Source organism: Mytilus galloprovincialis, chromosome 12 (genome assembly GCF_965363235.1).
Source record: "Mytilus galloprovincialis chromosome 12, xbMytGall1.hap1.1, whole genome shotgun sequence".
Taxonomy (NCBI): Eukaryota; Metazoa; Mollusca; class Bivalvia; order Mytilida; family Mytilidae; genus Mytilus; species Mytilus galloprovincialis.
Window position 1 is genome coordinate 41349538 of NC_134849.1, and position 22344 is coordinate 41371881.

The 22344-nt window shown below is 34.8% G+C and overlaps 2 long non-coding RNA genes across 2 annotated transcripts; both read right to left on the reverse strand.

Moving 5' to 3' along the window:
* Positions 1 to 714: 714 nt before the first annotated feature.
* On the reverse strand, positions 715 to 4074 carry LOC143053618 (uncharacterized). The gene is made up of 2 exons (XR_012971436.1): positions 3976 to 4074; positions 715 to 2640 (listed from the first exon to the last, which is right to left on the reverse strand). It is a non-coding gene; the product is annotated as an uncharacterized LOC143053618 (long non-coding RNA).
* A 13452-nt stretch (positions 4075 to 17526) lies between these two features.
* On the reverse strand, positions 17527 to 22132 carry LOC143053619 (uncharacterized). Its single transcript, XR_012971437.1, has 2 exons — positions 22044 to 22132; positions 17527 to 19821 (listed from the first exon to the last, which is right to left on the reverse strand). It is a non-coding gene; the product is annotated as an uncharacterized LOC143053619 (long non-coding RNA).
* Between the last annotated feature and the right edge of the window lie 212 nt (positions 22133 to 22344).

A 22344-nucleotide genomic window follows, 5' to 3' on the forward strand; every position in this document is an offset into this window, starting at 1 on the left:
AAGAGCAGAAAACGGCACAAGACCTTCAACGGGTCCTCGGCATTCACAGGTTGAGCTGGCCCCTAAACAATAATATATATTGTATAATCGATTGAAACATTCAAATGAAACCTAAATGTCAAACAAACAAAAAACAAAGATTAAAGAGCTATATTCTCCTGATGACTTAGGGCAGGTGCGACAATCCGGAAGGGTTAAGGAATCTATTATACAAACATTTTAGTAAAAATTTTGAAGGAAATAATTGGTGTGCGAGTTTTCACTATCGGGTTGACTAGTTTTGGTTGTTGTGCTTCGTGTAAACTTTATGAGCGAAGCCATTTATACAAAATTACAATCCTGGTATATCTATGAGGAGTTTATTTGCAACGGTTCTAGTGTTTATCTGTTACACTCCTGTCCAAGGTTTAAGAGAAAGTTCAGCTTTTACAAATATGTTAACTTTATCCCCACCACATTATGTTATCTGCCTGTCCTACGTCACGAGCTGTAACTTAGTGGTTGTTGGTTTACTGTCTGTCATATTTGTTTTTCTTTTATTGTTCTGTCATACATCTGGTTATTTGCTTGTGATTTGTTTCAGAATTGTCATAACAGGGCCGTTTAAAGCTTATAATACAGTATGGGTTTCGCTCATTGTTCAAGGCTAAATGAGGACCTTAAATTGCTTAAATTCACTTCACTTGCAACCATACTAAATAAAATATCCTATGCTATATTTTCTCTTGTTATAATTTGACCAATGTATACACCGTGTATAATAACAACAATTGCAAATACACTCATAATAATAATCGACCAAGAGACACAACTCCTGAATATTCCTTGCTAATCATGACTTAATTATGAATGACAGATTAAGTTGTATTTGATTATGCAATTCAGTTTCTCCAAACAGTTTGATTTCGATATTTTCAGCCTGTATACACTTAAAAAAGTTTATTTAATGTTATACAAAAAGGCTGTTCCACGCAGGCTATTAACAAGAAGTATATTGTTAACCTTGTCAAAATGGATACCATAAGGGTTTTTAATTTCATTTCCATCTAACAATTGGCGGGAATTCTTCTCATCTGGTGAAAGTACGACGACATTGCTATTTTCGAAAGATATCAAATACACATTGGAATCGTTGTCAATTGTTATTCCTCGAATCGATTTCAAAATTGAGTTGTCTTTGTATTCCCAAACCTTCTGCCCTGTGATTGTGTAGCATGTAACGGTATTTGATTCATCGCTTGTATGGTATATCTTGTCGTGTGATGCTGTTACATAGTTCCAGTAATGATAGTAATCGGCTTTAACTACTGTGGTGGCAATACTTTCATTACTGATGTTTGCTGTTTGAATACCTCTTCCTGTTTCATAATAAATTAATCTTCCCTTTTGGTGTGTAATGCCGTAGCATTCGTAAGATGCTTTTATACTTTTAACAATCCTTCTTTTGGCGATGTTGATAATTTCTATATGATAAGGCTTTCTATTATGGGTGACAGCGACCGAATTTTCATCAATACATGTAATATTTACAGGACTATGTGATACAGGTATTTCACAAACAAATGATCCATTTTCGCTGTGGATTGTTAGACGATCATTGGTTTTATCTACGAATACAATTTCCCTAGTAGGCATGATAGTGCAGCCTGAGATTTCAAGTGACGTCCCCCCTTTCGATATCTCAAATCTTTTTAATAGGGTTAGATTTATGTCATTGATTGGGTTTGAAATCTTCGGTACCATTTTTTGAGCTTGATTTACTCTTTCCGTTGTCATGGTAATGGTTGGCGGGTTGGCTATAACTGATATCTCTCCCATTCTTTTCATGGAAAGTATGTCAGACATCTTGTCAGACATTCTGCATATTAGATTTATTTGTTGTATACTGCCATCTTCTATTAAAGACTGCATAAACTTCTCTTCATTTTGGATATCGTCCTCAAACAATTTACCACCAAAAAATGTTTGAAGGTCAGTTGCAAAACTTTTCGTCGAGGAGATATCATTCTGTATCTTATCTATTGTTTTTCCATGGTCTGAGAGTTTTGAAAGAAGTATTTCTATTTGCGATTGGACTTTCTGTTCCGCAGCTTGGATATCCTGTTGTATATCTTGTTCAAGTTTATCTAGATGTTTGTTTATTTTATTACGAATCTTGGTAATATCTGTCTTCAATTTTTGTCGCTGTTGTTGTATCATCTCTAGATTCTGCTTCCGGTCTTCCACAATTTTTTCAATGTTGCTCTTCATATCTTTTAAACTTTGTTCCATCATGTCAAATAATGCAGAAGTCTTTGACGTTTTGATAATTTCATCAAGTGCTAACAAGTCGCATTTCTTATGATTTGTCGTTATGCAAAGTGGACAACAGAGTTTTTCATGTTCGGAACAGTAGTGCTGATATTTTTTCTCATGATCTGAGCAATATTGATTTATACTAGCTATTGTTGGCGGTATTCGTTTATAATCATTCACGGAAGTAACTTCATGATTTCTTGTGGCCCTTGAAGCTTGGTGGTGTTTTTCGCAAAGTGTGCATAGCCCTTCTTCGCATTCAGGACACCAGTAGTCGGCCTCTATCACCACGTGCTGGGTTTCACACACACCACAAAATGTTCCACTGGCCGTGGCCATTCTAATCTGAAAACAAATTTCGATAGATAACTGAAACGCAATGTCTGCTTCACAAATTGTACAAAGTGGTCTTAAGTTTATAGATTCTAGATATTCTAGAAGCCCACGAAGTCGTAGTACAATATTGGTCCACAGGGACTCGGTAAGCACATTAAAATTTAATCCTAGGATTTTTCGATATACGGATATGGATAGTAAACCGCACTTTGCTAGAAAACAACGGAATATTTATGCCAACGTTAAAACGTTAATAATTTTTAACAAACGTCAGGAAAAACGAAAGAAAGAATCGAAAATCAGTGATTAACAAACTTCAATCTTATAACCGAGTTCCTATGTATTTCAAGTGTTGAAACAAAGAGTTTTTAAATTTCGCGGGCAGTACGTCGACTGAGCATGCGCAAAAGCATATATATCAGGGATCGATAACGGTCTCCGAATTGTGTTGTTTTCTCAAAAATTGGCGTTTTCTGAGGAAAATAGATTGTTTCAAAGACAAATCTAGGAAGTACAAAATACTACATTTATACCTCATATCACAAATATTTCTGACTTTGATGGTTTCAGATGATACTATGCGGCTCAATGAAGTAGGTCTCTTCCGGCTTGAGTAGTATATAGATTATTGTTTTGTTTGCAGTTTATTTGTCTTAGTGCTTTTATGTTTTGTTTGGTTGTGTGATTTTGGGCTGGACATGGTGTTTCAGCATCTCGATATCGGTATTCTGAATATGGACGTTCCTGATGGGGCCGGAAGACGGGTGGAGTCCTGTGTACAATTCAGACGTGAGAGATTTTTACGGTGTTGTATTGCCCTTGTGGTTATACATGTTATATTTTACATGGTTTGTGTTATTCGAAGGAAGTGTGACTATTCTTTGCGCGGTATATTACATCAGCTACAGGAGCTCTTTTGTCGGCGTCTTTGTCAAATTTACTATCTATTTCAACAACTTTTCGTAGTCGTCTTCGTTTGTTAATATTATGTGTGTGTCTGTGTGGTTGATTATAATACAAAATGTAATTGTCAGGTGCTTTGTATGTCTGCGATGTATGATTACACAGTTTTGGCAGCTGGAATCCTTTTATTGTCGTATTTACCTTTTATGTCTGTTTGGGTACCTCACTCAATTGTGTCAACATAATAGTACTATGAACAACTGACATACACATTGATATGTGTATTTACTGGTGTTTCTATAGAAGGTCATTACAATGAATTCGAAAGTACTTTTGGTTAACTCTGAAATTCCCAATACAAAGGTTTCTTGCAATGACAATGATTTGTAGATATATTAAATTAAAATAATGGCATATATATATAGATATATATAATTTTACCTTAAAATGAGTATCTCATCATAAAAATCAATATCAAAACATACAGGGTCACTAAATCAACCCGGATGTATATAATAGTTCGCAAGTTCGTAATTCATGTATACTTTCCACCAAAATAAACGCAACACATGTACTATTTAAATAGACTATTTAATACTTTATTTAAATATGGTATGAGCCAACTGGTATTACGAATAAAAAAGGACTCGAGAATTATAAACACTTTGATAATGAAGACAAAATTATAAAAATGCAGTTCATCAAGAATTGTTTACTTGACCTAGCCTTATTCGGGATTGCTATTCAGTAGTACATAGCCTGAAATTAGTAGTGGTTTTGCTAATTAATATTCATAATATGTAAATGAGAATTGTACCACGTGATAGTACTTTGAACTGGACTGACTTGAAAGGCTTGATATCATTAAAATCTTTAAAACACGGATATTATAAGTTGCCCGTCACAGAGTCCTTATTTACAATCACTTTGATATTTCCGTAAAGTTGTCAGGCGGTCAAAATCAAAACAATGAACGCGAATTTAGTGAATTTTTCGTGCCTTCGTGAGTTTATTCTTCTTGAAATAGTGACATTTGAATTTTACGTGGAAACCTAAAGTTCAACGACTAGACATACAAGGTTTGGACTTGCTTATTCTTTATAAATTCAAGTTTCATATTTCACTCCGGCAACCTGTTTTTGTAATGACCTTGTAAGCCAATTTTCAACACGAAGTTTGCAAATTTGACGTTTCAGCCATTTTAGCCAGTATTTTACACTGAAATGCTAAAAGCCTCTCGCTTCGATTTTTAAAATAGCTCAGGAACCTGTATTTTTGCAACAACAGTCATTATGTCTCGTTTAAATGGTGTATAATGTTGTGTATATTCATTTTCTGCCCCGGCATCCTGTCTATCACTTAAATTAAAATTAAAACAGACATTTTTTTCAAAGTTCCCTATCATTTTGATGCAATTTCCGTGACCTGTATCCGATTTCTTTAGTATAATATTCAAATAAGCAATGTGGCGTTGATTTCTGGATATGAGTCGTGTTAAATAATTTTAAATTTTTTTCCCGTATTTTCTGTATTTTATATTGATACATGTAGCATAGTTTTGTTACATAAACTGATTGGTAAATTATAAGGACACCTGTTTATTGTTGAAAATAAACAAGAAGATGAAGACTGTTTTTTTTTGCTCTACTTTTCCTTTGATTATTTTGACAGGGGTTGCAGTTTGTTGCCAAGCATAATAATATATTTTAAAATCATAGTTCGTTCTGTCCCTAATGACATCATTAATTAAAAGCTTTATTTGCTGTAGCGCAATATAATATGTTGTTGTACGCTATAACTTTTGCTACCGTTCTGCATTGTTTGGATAATGTCCTCCTCGGAATTGAGAGGCCCCGCTGTTTCATCAAGTCAGTCCCACACACCAATTGTCCGAAACCCCATTGTTTTGACACCCCATTACTGTGACACCCTAATAGAGTACTAGTATGACACCCCATAAGTATTACAATATTATTTTGTGCTATATTGATACTGTCCCGAAGAAGTGGGGTCGTCCCGCTATTCTGAAACCCCTTTAGTTTGAAACACTATTGGATCGACACCCCATTTGTCCGACAACCCAATAGTCCGACACCACATGAGTCCAACCAACTATTGGTTCGACAACTAATGGTTGGACAATCATTTTGTACGATATCCCGATAGTCCGTCACCCTATGCATATGTCCGACAACCAATAGTTCTACAACCTCGAAATCCGACATCCCATTGGTTCGACACCCCATTTGCCCGACAACCCATTAATCCGACATATCATAAGTCCGACACAAGTCGAAATTAAAAACCTGCTTCATTGACAGCACTTCCTATCTGCTACGACTTATGTAAGGGACGACATCAAAAGTTCAATGTACGATAAAAAACTTAATTCACATAGTTTTTTCGCTGACCCCCCTACTCCCCTTCTTAACTTAATTTGGGAAAAAATGATTTACCTATATGGATATATGTAAAATCGATTTTAGATTAACAAAACTTGCAGCAATGTTGACCCCCATCCCCAAACTATTCGATTTAAGTTTTTTTTATCCTACATCGATCTTTTGATATCGTCCCTAAGAAATGCCATGATAGTATAAATATAAGGCAATCGAATTCCTTGCAATGTTTTGCTTATCAAGCTCATACATGTAATCTACCATTTTCCACATGAGAAAATGCCGGTACCAAGTCCGGAATATGAGAGTTGTTATCCACTCGTTTGATGTGTTTGAGGTTTTGATTTTGCCATTTGATTAGGTTCTTATCGTTTTGAATTTTACTCGGAGTTCAGTATTTTTGTGATTTTACTTTTTCAGTGTGATCTATTTTTTTATTAAAACACTCCGCTAAAAATCGAATATAAAAAGTAAAAACACAAAAATACTGAACACCGAGGAAAATTCAAAAAGGAAAGTCCCAAATCAAATGGCAAATTCAAAAGTTCAAACACATCAAACGAATGGATAACAACTGTCATATTCCTGACTTGGTACAGGCATTTTCTTATGTAGAAAATGGTGGATTGACCCTGGTTTTATAGCTAGCTAAACCTCTCACTTGAAAGTTTTCTTAACGTAAGAAAATCTGGATTGTCACTGACACATGAGGTTATAGTGGAGTGGGCAGAATGAGCCAGAGTTCTTAACGTTCATAGACTGGGATCGTGGCTTTCTCTACACAAGACATCGGATTTAACGCCTGATCGGACTTTACTGCGTATTCATTCAACTTACACAGCAAAACAGACGCCCACTTTGGCAAAAATTATACTGTCGGTCGAAAAAGATTAAACATGTACATATTTTTATCCACAAGTTACCTTACTGATACGCAGTCTCTCGTCGTAAAGAAAAATATTCAGCTTAATACTCTCAGAGACGGTCAACACCGAAAAGACTATCTTAAATAAAAGAAGCTTATTTTTATCCAATTTCTTTATTTATAATGTATCTACACTGAATTTAAAGATCGAAAACTAAAAAAAAAAAAACAAATACGAAATATGTATAGTTGTGTAATCGATATCATGATCATTTGGTTCCGAAGTGAATACTTTTAGGATTATTAAAATTAATGATAACGGATGCATGGCATTTGCCGTCAGGATGGTCTTGAAGTAAACATCTCCTTTAATAATTATATATATAGATGTAGGAAAATGTGATTTGAGTGCCAATGGGACAACTCTCCATCCAAGTAACAATTTAAAAGTAAACCATTGTACGTCAAGGTACAGCCTTACAACGCAGCCTTGGCTCACACCGAACAGCAAGCTATATAAATAGCCAAAGTGTAAAACCATTAAAGCAGGAAAACCAAATATCTAATCTTTATAAAAACGAGAAACGAGAAACACTTCTGAACCACATAAACATAAAAATGTTTGTTCAGCCAAACAAAAATTTTAATCATTTAAGAATAGCTGGTATAGTCCGGCCGATTGGTGCAGATATAGAGCAGAATTGCTCACTTGATGAGGAAATCATGAAACTTTGCATAGTAGTTCTTGGTTATATACCCTTTGATTTCAGCTATGGACCCACTCTGAAAAATCCAATATGGCTGCCATTTTCAAGATGGCGGAAAAACGGAATAAATATCAAGATTATTCTAAAGGTATTCTATATAATTTCGGAAAATAAAGTAATGATTCTTTAAAAATGGACTTCATGTTCTTGAATTTGTTATCAATTAATTTTAAGATATAGAAAAATTACTTTGGTTATTTCTATAACACATACATTTGCAAATATGGCTGCATATACAAAAACAAAAGGCAAAATGTTAATCAATATGTTACATGTTATTGTAATTGTTCTTTACACAGTTTCTACTTTAATGGTTGGAATGCAATAGGTTGAAACGAGTCGAGTGAACGTTAATATAGGTCGGTTAAATGTGGTGGAATAGAAGGTAACTCATCTGAACTTTGAGGCAGTGCAGAGTGCACCTTGTCTCGTGTCTCTTCAATGCCACGTCTTACGTCACTTATCACGTTTTCATCTGCCGTATTCACTACATAGTCAAATTATTCTATGTAATCAAAAGGTGTACCTTTATTCAGGCGGATTAGACGATTGCCGTAATTCAAAATTGTTAAGGGGCAAATATTTCCTTTTTCAACTACGTGTGAAACCAATTCGCAACTATTCAGCGAGCATGGTCCTGGTCAGCACTTTTATTAGTTTTAATGGTAACAGTCATTTTTGAGTCTTGCGGAACTGTGATGGTTTGTTTTATGCAAACTTGCTGAGTTGAAATCTCGTTTCTTCTGTTATCAAATAACGCATTTATCACTTTATTGTTGATGGTAATTGTGGGAGTACTCAGGTTTATCACTGCGCTCAGTTTGTCAAAAATCATGTCTAGCCTAAGTATAACATCGTTTGTTAGTGGCTCTTTGCACACATCCCATTGTATGTTTACTCTATTAATGTCGAGAGTCGTTCTTTAAAATCTTCCCAAACACAAGCTGTTAACCCAAACCACGTAGCGTTACGTTCTCCAAATCTCCATTTTCTGCCGGAATTAATTTCTCATTTATTAATGTTATCATTGCAGCAGTGTCCACAATCATGCTTACATTCTGGTCATGTAAAGTACCTCGTACTGTTAAGCTCTTTCAAATGATTCGTCTGATGGCAATATCAGACGAGGCCGTGGGCCTCTGTTCGATTTTGTGATGAGGTGATGTTTCATGGCCAATAGACTTTGGAATCGTGCGTTGGCCTACTGGCCCGACCCTTGCTGTTTAAAGACTCCATTTTTGGGGTTGCACTTTGCTCCGTATCCTAGTGAAGGTGATCGTTGTCTGAAATAAGCGGGATTTTTGGAGTTTGTCCGTGGAGATGCTAACCGTTTTCTTTAGGAACTATATGATCTCTCGCTTAGTGGGGGTGTTGCTGATCGATAGGCATTAAGATTGGGTGTATTTCTATCTGGCGATCTACAGCGATTGTATTGCTCAGGAGATCTTCCACGTGTATATTGATCAGGTGATCTTCCATTGAACTGGTGATCTTCCATGATTATTTGATCAGTAGAACCGAGGTTATATTGATCGGCCAATCTACGGCTATGCTGATTAGTTGAAAGCATAACATCAGCTATTTTTGTTACAATTTGTGTGAGGTAATGCGCCTCATTATCCAAAGGACTGCTCATATTTCCTTTATCGGTCGGTGATACTGCGCCATCAGCAAAGTAGACTTGTCGTTGGTCATAATTGGCACTTTTTGATCCATATATCACCATCTGGTTAGCTATTGAGGTTTTCAATTGTGTTAACGCCTTGTTAAATGTTTCTGGGTTCCTCTCTATTACATGCCTTGAAGAATCTTTGTCTTTACATCCTCGACGGAATGCTTCGGTTCCAATTTGGTTTGATCGTCTTTCTTGCTGAAGCGCTGCTCAAAATGAATGTTTTTTTTTTATGCCTTGCAATAATCATCTGTGTTTACCTTGCGAGCGTACTCAAAGCCAACATCGGCCTGGCAATCGGGGGCCTACACACATTTTTCCTGTTTTCCCATTGTCTTCTACCGGCAGTTCGTTCAAATTGGTAAATGAACGCCTCCTAAGTCATGGATCCTCTTCAATTGAGTTTTTGCATTTTTGGGAGCTGTGGGCTTCTGTTCCGGTCCCTTGCACCACGATTTTCTTGCCATCGGGTATATTCTCTCTCCAATGAGGAGTCTTAAGAAGAGGTGTTGCCACACTCTTTTGGTTTCCTCTGCCCTTTCCTGAATCGGTCAGAGGAGTCAGCTTGCTGTTATGGGAAGCATGTTAGAGCTCCAGGAGCTGACGAGATTGTCATAATTGGAGTGATAAATGTGGGATTTGCCATTGACTCGACGGGGATGTTACCGTAAGTAGGCACTGCATTCAGCATTGGAGAAACTTTACAGAATCCACTTGTTTCTGTAATGGTGTGCTGCTCTGAACCAAATATTATTGACTCATAGTAGATTGTAAGCGTGCGTAAGAAGACATATTAAGCCTTTTGCTGGTATCCTTGATTAGTACTAGAGGTTTATAGTATGTTCTTAAATGGAGATTCCTGTTGAATAATTTGAATTGTCTCATGCAGGGCCAAGGGCCCTGACATAGGAATTTCGATTTAAGGAGAAGACACCTTCAACAGAGTTGGTGCGGTTGATGGTTCATGCGAACTACAATTTTGAAAAGACCCAAGGCATAAATTTTGTTGTGTACTTTTGGTCAACTTGCGTTGTACTGGCTAAGGTCAAATTTTTGCTTAGATGATGTGTCCGTTGCAGGAATTTTAACTTCATTATTTCGATTGTCCAACTGATGCCAGTTGTTTGAAGGTACCCTGCTGTTCAAATGCACTTTTAAATTGAACTGTGTCTCCTTCCTCAATTGTTGTCAGCTTTTCCATTCGTCTCACCACAACATTGAATACTTGTATCTTATTGGTCTGACCATCAATTCCACCAAGCAATTATTACTAGGCTTGTGGTCTATCCTGTCTTCAGACTGCTGAAGTTGCTGATATATTGCTCTCATCTGTTTGTTATTAATATTCATGGCCTCTTTCTGTTCAGCTTGAAACGTAATGAGACCAACACATAGTTTATCAACTCGCGCTTTGCTCTGTTTTATATTGCAGTAAATCTCAGTTCTTTGAGCATTAGATTTTCTATCTGCTAAAAATTCTTGGTAAAATGGTTTAATAGTCATTTCTGAGTTGTCCTCTGTTAAAGCGTCTTCAGCTGTGGGGTTTTCCATATCCCCAAGTGATTCAGTTTCTACCATTTCAATGTTATTGTCCTTGTTGTCCACAATTCCTGCTATTCCACTGATATGTGTTTAAATGATTCTCAATTCACAGTTTAATATCTCAAATGGCAAAATATTGCGACCCAGGAAATAAGATAGGCACTGATTTATATCTTAAGGCATATCAATCCACAACAACAGCTTTTATGTGTGACCCAAGACAACAAATAGTGCAGCTTTTAATGAAAGCTACTACTGCAGCTTTTTATGAAAGCTACTACTTTATGTATGGAATGACAAGCAAGGCAAAATCTAAAAGGACAGAAATGGGAAAGATACTAAATGACACTATACATCAATAAAATGCTTATATTCAGGTCAATTTATCAATAATGAATATTTGCTTATTTTTCAAGGCGGCCATGTTAAAAATAGCCGCCATTTTGTATTTCAAAAATAGATCAAAACAAAATCTAGCTAAGTACACCATTCAAATATGTTGATTTTTGTGCTTCCAGCATCAAATCCCCTGAGGTTTGTGCAATACTGGAAAATATTTTAGAACGTACGGCAGCCATCTTGAAATATGCCGCCATATTAATTTTTGAGGGTGGGTCCATAGCTGATAATTATCAGTACATAAAAATGTACCATCATGCAAAAATGGATGCTTTCCTCAATGTTTGAGCAATTGTTTCACCGATCGGCCGGACTAGTAGTAGTGATTCCAGTTTTGTTTGATAAATTTATTACATATTCATTCAAATAAAAACAAAATAACAATTGATGTTCAATTCACGCCAGCTTAGCAAATAATTGAGTATTCATCATTGAACACATAAGTAAACACAAACATTGACCATTACTTAAACACGACTTGAACAATAAATAGAAATAAAACTAGAATTGCCATTGCAAGCAATAGCGGATGTCACCCTGGTCCACCAATTGCCACTAAGCGGCAGCCATTTCGAAATTTTAACATTAAATAAACTAATTTACTTTACAATGCATCAGTTTGCAAATTTTTAGAAAGTTTAAAGCATTTTTTAAATTTTGATGTTTTTACTGTTTCTATGGCAACGACGGCCATTTTGAAAATTTGGAAGTCATACTTCTGCTTCATATTGTACTCCCCATAATATTTTACAATCATATAAAATTTAATAGCTGTAAAACACTAATGTTCTGGAATGTTCCATCACATTTTCTCATTTTGATGTTTTTTGCCTTGTTTCCATGGTAACGGCAGCCATTTTGGAAATTCCAAAGTTGAATGCCACATCTAGATTTGCCAGGCAACATTTCTGTAAAAGTTTTATATATTTTTAAAGAATTTTCAAATTTTTGATATTTTTGATCAGTTCCTATGGCAACATTGTAGTTCCAATGAATCTCAAAATCATCCACAGCATGTATATAGAGGACAGCTACATTGTATAAAAATATGACGATTAGATGTTTTGTTATAGTTAAATTATTCACCAAAAGCTAAAACTTTATTTTTTCACTCTTTTTCTGTTTCCATGGTAACAGTAGACATCCTGGAGGTGCCAACCTCGACTGCACTTCTGACAATGGTCATTAACATTCTGGTATAGTTCCATTACAATTGATCCATACGATTCCAAGAAATAGTATGGACAAAATGTGTGGAATAATAATAAAAATAAAAAAAAGAATCGTACAATAACAATATGTCACCCGACCTCCGTCAGGGTGACATAATGAGAGTTTGTACGCGTACAGAAATGTCATAAACACAATACTTTCAATACATTTTGCTGCCCATTATTCCTACTCCGGATTGATCAGTCTTTGTTCTTTCTGTTGTTATATTATAAAGCTTTCTGAATTGAGTGTTTTTCAATAAATTATATGAAAAAGTTTTAACTGGAAGTGTACAGTTTATATTTTCTAAATTATTATTTACTATTTATTTTAACCAGATCATGATAATTTGTTAATTGTTCATGCTTGTTGCTAGATTGCTGGCTTAATAACATTTATCCTATACCACAAATTTATATGAAATATGTAGTATAATTTTTAAACTACCTTGTATCTGATGTGGATATACTCTTTATTTTGTACATATCTTAATATTATATAGGTTGTTATTATTATTGATGTCATCAGAGCTGACGTTGTGACAATACATGTAAATCTGACTTAAAATTAATTTTCCATTCCATTATATTTCTATTCAATAAATTCATAACAGTTTTTAATCAATTTTGTAGCATTTACTTGTTTGTTATTATTCTGGTGATGCTTTACTTAAGGCTATTTATAATTGTTGCATGCATTAGAAAATTTAGCATTGAAAAATGTTAATATTGTAACCAAAAATTTGACCAATTAATGGGAGATAAATCTATTTCGTGTAGGGATTATCTCCCTTAGTACACAATTCCTTGAAGGAATTCTGTTTATATAAATTGAATTTGAGTGCACAATTGATGGAATAATTTTTCAAGACACATTTGCATAACTGTTTTTGAATTTTAGGACAGTGTGAGTTTTTATTTCTAAAAATAAAATCTGGGCCGACACATATTTCTAGCATTAAAAATACAGTGTTACAGAATTAACTTGTATTTTTAGTCTGATGTTATTAATTTATTTTCCCTGACTCATTTTCCTATGAATTCAAGTCCATCATTAATTTTCCTAGACAAAAGCATCCATGTCCTTTTTTTTATAGGAAAAAATTAATAACGATTCAAATCATTTAGTACATATACACAAATGAAATTTTAATGTTATGTTTTAATATTGAATAAGAGTTGTGTATTTATAATTTTCTTGAAATGGATGTCCTAGAAAATTTTATCAATGTCAATTATATTCTTAAAAGATTCATGTCCTTTATTTTAAAAGGACAATTTTGATAAAACAAATCATTTACATGTAAACAATGAAAATTCAATTTGATGTTTTATAATTACAGTTGTGCATTATAAATACTAATGGAATTCATATCCCCACACTATTTTTTCCTAATAATTTCCCTGTTATTTATTATCCTAGGTAAAAACGTCCATGCCTTTTATTTTAAAAGATAAATTTAAATGTTGTTTCTATATTGTTTTAGATTTGTGTATAAATATTTTTAAAAAATGTATGTCTCCAGACTAATTTTCTTTAAAAGGACATCATGTCATTAGCATTCCTAGCTTATAATGTCCATATCCTTTTTTTTTATGGAAAAAAGAAATGTAACTTTCAAATAAAATTGAGAATGGAAATGGGGAATGTCTCAAAGAGACAACAACCCGACCAAATAAAAAAAACAACAGCAGAGGGTCACCAACAGGTCTTCAATGTAGCGAGAAATTCCCGCACCCGGAGGCGTCCCTCAGCTGGCCCCTAAACAAATATATACTAATCCAGTGATAATGAACGCCATACTAATTTCCAAATTGTACACAAGAAACTAAAATTAAAATAATACAAGACTAACAAAGGCCAGAGGCTCCTGACTTGGGACAGGCGCAAAAAATGCGGCGGGGTTAAACATGTTTGTGAGATCTCAACCCTCCCCTATACCTCTAACCAATGTAGAAAAGTAAACGCATAACAATACGCACATTAAAATTCAGTTCAAGAGAAGTCCGAGTCTGATGTCAGAAGATGTAACCAAAGAAAATAAACAAAATGACAATAATACATAAATAACAACAGACTACTAGCAGTTAACTGACATGCCAGCTCCAGACTTCAACTAAACTGACTGAAAGATTATGATTTCATCATATGAACATCAGGCACAATCCTTCCCGTTAGGGGTTTAGTATCATACCATCATAACATATATGAGAAGAACATAACCCGTGTCATGCCAATAACTGTTTTTAGAATAAATGTGTTTAGCTCCGATGCAAAGACCTTATCAGTGACTCAATATTAACGCCAAAATATGCAATTTGTAATGACTTGACAACAGTATCGTAATTATATCCCTTCTTAATAAGTCTATTCAAAGGTTTTGTAAGTTTCTGAGGTGAATACTGACATTTATGCTTATTTTAATAATAACTATAATTATAATTGAAATTACTAGAAAAACAAGCAATAGAACAATTTTTCCAAGGATAGTAAGTGCCAGAGTGACACATATTTTACTTGTTATGGACTTCCGCTCCTAGTAAAATAATGGTCAAAGACTATAGTAACAAGGATAAAAAGTTTGGCAGAAAATTTACTGATAAATAATCGTGTAATAATTTACATTGCAGAAGAAGGGTGCATCGTTCTAGTTTATTGTTAATTTGATATTCAATTATTCTGAATTCATATTCAGGTTGAGATGTGAATAATGTCAAACTCACAAATGAGTAGGTTCTAATTTATGTTATCTTATTGTAAAATAAAGCATGTCTCTGTGCGAACAATTTCCTCTATTTTTTTAACCCATATTATTGCACTTACAGGTATTTGGCAGTCTTGTATAAAATTGTAGGCCAAATCATGCACTATATTTTTTCAGGATAAATGGACTATGTGGTGTTGTTGGTTTAGTTTATTTGGTGTTTTTCACACTTCCTGTTATTTCTATTGAAGTATGTTGTAGAGACGATAATTGGTGCATCCAATTTACTCCAAGTGCAAATGCAAAATGATAATTTCAATAATTTAGAAGTAGGATCTATGAGTGATTAGAACTTTATGCAATTGATAGTGAAAGCATGATTGATGAATGTTGTGTCCAATTTTCATTTCTTGGTGTAAATATATCAGGGGCAGATCCAGCCATTTTAAAAAAAAGGGTGTGGTGTCCTGACTATAGATCCCATATGAATGCATTGATTGTCCAAAAAAAAGGGGGAACCAACCCCCCTCCTCGCTGGATCAGCCAATGAATATATATAATTCTCTATTCTTTATTTTGTTAGTAGTGGCGATGGGGGCCAGAATGGGGACATATATTTGGAAATCCCACCCCTGTACCCCTTTCTCCTGGGTTGGAATTTCCCTTTAAAAAATGTCTGGATCTAGCCCTGTGTTCGGTTTTTATTTCTATAATATTTCTATATTTTTTACCCATTATTCTGTATTCTGTAATGTCTGGAACCATGTGCAAAGATTCGTGTTTTTTTTTTGTACTTGCGTGTTCAAAACTGCAGTAGACGGGGAAGAAAAGTTTTATATATGAAGGGAAAAGCTGTGAATGTTGTTTTCTGAATTGCATGTGTAATCACTGTACAGTATTTCTGACTTTGATATATAAAAAGGGACAACTCAATAACACAGGTTGACAACTGAAAACATGACATTCCCAAGGGCATTGCCAGTGATTCACATGAGTTTCAGAAAACATAATTCTTGTTTTACACACAGGTTGTTATACCTCAACACTCTTGATCGTAGTTCTAACTTTCTTTCTTCCCATGGCATATAAATCAATCTCTACAGTAAGTTGCGTAATTTGCGTATGTCTGCTGTATGTAAACATAAGTTCGTCTGCTATTTATAAACGTCTTTTCTTTTATCGTCTTAACTGAGACGACTCCCGAGAATTCCGAAAAGATATTGTTTCCATACGTCATCGTACTCCCAGGCAACACTTCCGGTAAAAACAATGGCCGACTTCCAATGGTGAGATAACCTATCAGAAGCAATTTTGCAGACGGTACCAGATATGTGAGCAATAAGGGGGAAATAATTATTGGATTAAGTTAACATCAAAAATTATGCGTTAGGAAAACATAATTTTGAATAAACGCGGTAAGTCATTTTTACGTACGAAGCGTTTTAGCCCAATCAGAATAACCTGAAATCGACTGTAATATAATTCTTGCTTTTGTCAAAGTCTTGTTCATCTATTTTCAACACGGACCAGAAATATGAAAATTGGAGTTTACAGTCCCTGTGGTTACCTTTAATTTCTTATGTGAATTTAGGGGAAGGCGACCCGTGTCAGTCACCTCTTAGCTTATAAAGGCTACAATTCAGGTCAAAACAGACCTTTATACATGTATAGTTTGGTGACCCCGGTTACCCCCCTTTTTAAAATTTATCCTACATGTAGATCCGCAAATGAATAAGTTCACTTTTTTGTTCTTTGTTCTATGAATATCTGTCTTTAAATTGACCATTATTTTCTAGCTTCTCTCATGCGATAGCGGTACCTTTTTGGTCACTAGTTATGTGTTGCGTTTAAATATGAATTGTAACACTTTATAGTGACTGAACAGGTAAAACAAATACTTCTCAAGAAACAGAAAAAGAAAACTACTTGGAACAGCACCCGGCTATGTATTGGTATTGTATGCATAAAAACTCGGATTGGAACATCATGGACGATTTATTAATGTTAGTCATGTACTTAATATATCAATTATAGATAACGCATTTTTTTTAAAAGTCTATCCGCTTTTTCATGCCTTTTATGTTTACATTTTGACATCAATCGTTCAAAAAGGCTAAACTAACTTTGTGAAAGTTTCAAACAATGTAAAGTGTTTCATTCGCCAAAAATCTCGTGCGTTTCTGCGAAAAAAATCACGCGCAATTTTGTGAATGAAAGGGGAAAGTAGATCCTTCCGCGTTGTATTCGCGCATGTCAATTGCGTACTAACCCAATAATTTTTATATCACGGCCAGTCCACTGATACTGACATTATCAGCGAGTACACATCAAAGGGAAAAAATATACAAATTACCGATAAATAAAAATATACAGTCAACGCATTTTGACTGCTCAAATAGAAAGAGTGCAGTAAAAATCACAATAATTGCAAATAACTAATTATCAATTTATTACTGATAAAGAGGCATAACTCCTGATTATTTCTTGCATTTCATAACTAAATTATAATATGGCAATTTCGCATCAGTTTCTTCAAACAGTTTGACTTCTGTATTTCAATAAAATTGAGAATGGAAATGGGGAATGTGTCAAAGGGACAACAACCCGACCATAGAGCCTATATAAACTTTAAAAAGTTCATTTAATATTATACAAAAAGGTTGTTCCATACAGGCTATTAACGAGTAGAATATTTTTCACTTTGTCAAAATGGATACCATAATGGAAATATATTCCACTCCCTTCTAATAATCGGCGGGCGTTCTTTCCATCTGGTGAAAGTACGACGACATTGTTATCCTGCAAAGATACCACATAAACATTGGAATCGTTGTTCCAATTATCAATTTATTACTGATAAAGAGGCATAACTCCTGATTATTTCTTGCATTTCATAACTAAATTATAATATGGTAATTTCGCATCAGTTTCTTCAAACAGTTTCATTTCTGTATTTCAATTAAATTGAGAATAGAAATGGGGAATGTGTCAACCCGACCATAGAGCCTACATTAACTTTAAAAAGTTCATTTAATGCTATACAAAAAGACTGTTCCATACAAGCTATTAACGAGTAGAATATTTTTCACTTTGTCAAAATGGATACCATAAAGGGTTTTAGTTCCTTTTTCCTCTAATAATCGACGGGCGTTCTTTCCATCTGGTGAAAGTACAACGACATTGTTATCCCCCAAGGATACCACATATACATTGGAATCGTTGTCAATTGTTACTCCCCGAATCGATTTCAACATTGAGTCGTCTTTGTATTCCCAAACCTTCTGTCCAGTGATTGTGCAGCATGTAACGGTATTTGATTCATTGCTTGTATGGTATATCTTATCTTTAGACGATGTAACATAGTTCCAGTGCTGGTTACCATCGATTGTTACTACTGCGGTGGTAGAACTTTCATCAGCGATATCTGCTGTTTGAATACCCCTTCCTGTTTCATAATAAATTAATCTTCCCTTTTGATGTGTAATGCCGTAGCATTCGTAAGATGCTTTAATAATTTTAACAATCTTTCTTTTGGCGATGTTGATAATTTCTATATGATAAGGTTTTTTATTATGGGTGACAGCGACCGAATTTTCATCAATACATGTAATATTTACAGGACTATATGATACAGGTATTTCACAAACAAATGATCCATTTTCGCTGTGGATTATTAGACGATTATTGGTTTTATCTACGAAAACAATTTCCCTAGTCGGCATGATAGTGCAGCCTGAGATTACAAATGAATTCCACCCTTTCGATATCTCAAATTTTTTTAAAATGGTAAGATTTAGGTCATTGATTGTGTTTGAAATCTTCGGTACCATTTGTTGAGCTTGTTTTTCTCTTTCCGTTGTCATGGTAATGGTGGGCGGGTTGGCTATAACTGATATCTCTCCCATTCTTTTCATGGAAAGTATGTCAGACATCTTGTCAGACATTCTGCATATTAGATTTATTTGTTGTATACTGCCATCTTCTATTAAAGACTGCACACACTTCTCTTCATTTTGGATATCGGCCTCAAACAATTTACCACCAAAAAATGTTTGAAGGTCAGTTGCCAAACTTTTCGTCGAGAAGATATCATTCTGTATCTTATCTATTGTTTTTCCATGGTCTGAGAGTTTTGAAAGAAGTATTTCTATTTGCGATTGGACTTTCTGTTCCGCAGCTTGGATATCCTGTTGTATATCTTGTTCAAGTTTATCTAGATGTTCGTTTATTTTATTACGAATCTTGGTAATATCTGTCTTCATTTTCTGTCGCTGTTGTTGTATCATCTCTAGATTCTGCTTCCGGTCTTCCACAATTTTTTCAATGTTCCTCTTCATATCTTTTAAACTTTGTTCCATCATGTCAAATAATGCAGAAGTCTTTGACGTTTTGATAATTTCATCAAGTGCTAACAAGTCGCATTTCTTATGATTTGTCGTCATGCAAAGAGGACAACAGAGTTTTTCATGTTCGGAACAGTAGTGCTGATATTTTTTCTCATGATCTGAGCAATATTGATTTATACTAGCTATTGTGGGCGGTATTCGTTTATAATCATTCACGGAAGTAACTTCATGATTTCTTGTGGCCCTTGAAGCTTGGTGGTGTTTTTCGCAAAGTGTGCAAAGCCCTTCTTCGCATTCAGGACACCAGTAGTCGGCCTCAATCACCACGTGCCGGGTTTCACACACACCACAAAATGTTCCACTGGCCGTGGCCATTCTAATCTGAAAACAAATTTCGATAGATAACTGAAATTGTACAAAGTGGTTTTAAGTTTATAGATTCTAGATATTCTAGAAGACCACGAAATCGTGGTACAATATGGATAGTAAACTGCACATTGCACAACGGAATATGTATGCCAACGTTAAAACGATAATAATTTTAGCAAACGTCAGGAAATACGAAAGACAGAATCGAAAAACAGTGATTAACAAACATCAATCTTATAACCGAGTTCCTATGTATTTTAAGTGTTGAAACAAAGAGTTTTTAAATTTCGTACGTCGACTGAGCATGCGCAAAAGCATATATATCACGGATCGATGACGGTCTCCGAATTGTGTTGTTTTCTCAAAAATTGGCGTTTTCTGAGGAAAATAGATTGTTTCAAAGACAAATCTAGGAAGTACAAAATACTAAATTTATACCTCATATCACAAATATTTCTGACTTTGATGGTTTCAGATAATACTATGCGGCTTAATGAAGTAGGTCTCTTCCGGCTTTAGTAGTATATATGTAGGACTCTAAAGTGCGATGGGGACGCTAAAGTACGATGGTCACGCTTAAGTGCGATGGTCTACGCTAAAGTACGATTCCTCTATACGCTAAAGTGCGATGGTCCGCGAAAGTATAGGCGAGAGAATTGTACTTGGATTATGACGTTAACAGTCGTTTATACAAACCAAAAATGTATAAGCCGGAACATAAATTAAGAACATTTGATACACAACTTTTAAACCAAATGTCCATGATTTAATTTCAGACCTAACCGTGCTTCGTCGGCTGAAGATTTATTTCGGATGCTGGAAGAAGGACTTGTGTCCTGCAGTCGACCATTTTACTTTATAGATGCTAAATAGGTTGAAAATAGTATACGCATAGGTATCGTAGATCCTGCTTCTATTGGCAGCGAACGGATGCACTAAAATTATTGTTTACAATTCAGTTTACATTGCGGTCCCCGTTAAAATATTCTCGATTTTATTGAAAAGTAACGTCAGGAAAATAAAGGTTCATGTTTTTCAGCGGAAATTATAAATTGTCTGCTAAAACATAGTTTGTACAGTGCAGGAAAATATAACATGTTTTTTTTATGGAAAAGAGAAAGCTCGACGAATATCGCGTTTTCTCGCATTTAAGAATAAAGCTAAACACCTTGTACAAATAAATGTTACTTAATGTATTCAGACAATGTTGTCGGTCTTATAAATTTAGAAACTATCACTATATAAGCTTACCGATAAATCATAAAGCCTATCACATATGTTATACCTTAGCATTCTAGCTTTTGCAAATAGACTAATTTTTTTTTTAAATCCATGTATTTAAATGTTTTAAACCGTCGACCTTATCATATTGGTCCATCGCACGTTAGCACGATATACCATCGTACTTTAGCAAACAAACAGCCATCGCACTTTAGCGTGAGACACCATCGTACTTTAGCGTAGACCATCGCACTTTAGCGTGATCATCGCACTTTAGAGTACCATCGCACTTTAGAGTCCTACATATATATTATTGTTTTGTTGGCAGTTTATTTGTCTTAGTGCTTTTATGTTGTGTTTGGTTGTGTGATTTTGGGCTGGACATGGTGTTTCAGCATCTCGATGTCGGTATTCTGAATATGGACGTTCCTTATGGGGCCGGAAGACGGATGGGGTCCTGTGTACAATTCAGACGCGAGAGATTTTTACGGTGTTGTATTGCCCTTGTGGTTATATTTTACATGGTTTGTGTTATGCGAAGGAAGTGTGACTATTCTTCGCACGGTATATTACGTCAGCTACAGGAGCTCTTTTGTCGGCGTCTTTGTCAAATTTACTATCTGTTTCAACAACTTTTCGTAGTCGTCTTCGTTTGTTAATATTATGTGTGTGTCTGTGGGGTTGTTTATTGTCAGGTGCTTTGTACATTTGTATGTCTGTGATGTATGATTACACAGTTTTGGCAGCTGGAATCCTTTTATTGTCGTATTTACCTTTTATGTCTGTGTGGGTACCTCACTCAATTGAGTCAATATAACAGTACTATGAACAACTGACATACACATTGATATGTGTATGTACTGGTCTTTCTATAGAAGGTCATAACAATGAATTCGAAAGTACTTTTGGTTTACTCTGAAATTCCCCATAAAAAGGTTTCTTGCAATGACAATGATTTGTGGATATATTAAATTAAAATAATGGCATATATATATAGATATATATAATTTTACCTTAAAATGAGTATCTCATCATAAAAATCAATATCAAAACATACAGGGTCACTAAATCAACCCGGATGTATATAATAGTTCGCAAGTTCGTAATTCATGTATACTTTCCACCAAAATAAACCCAACACATGTATTTAAATAGACTTTTTAATACTTTATTTAAATATGGTATGAGCCAACTGGTATTACGAATAAAAAAGGACTCGAGAATTATAAACACTTTGATAATGAAGACAAAATTATACAAATGCAGTTAATCAAGAATTGTTTACTTGACCTAGCCTTGTTCGGGATTGCTATT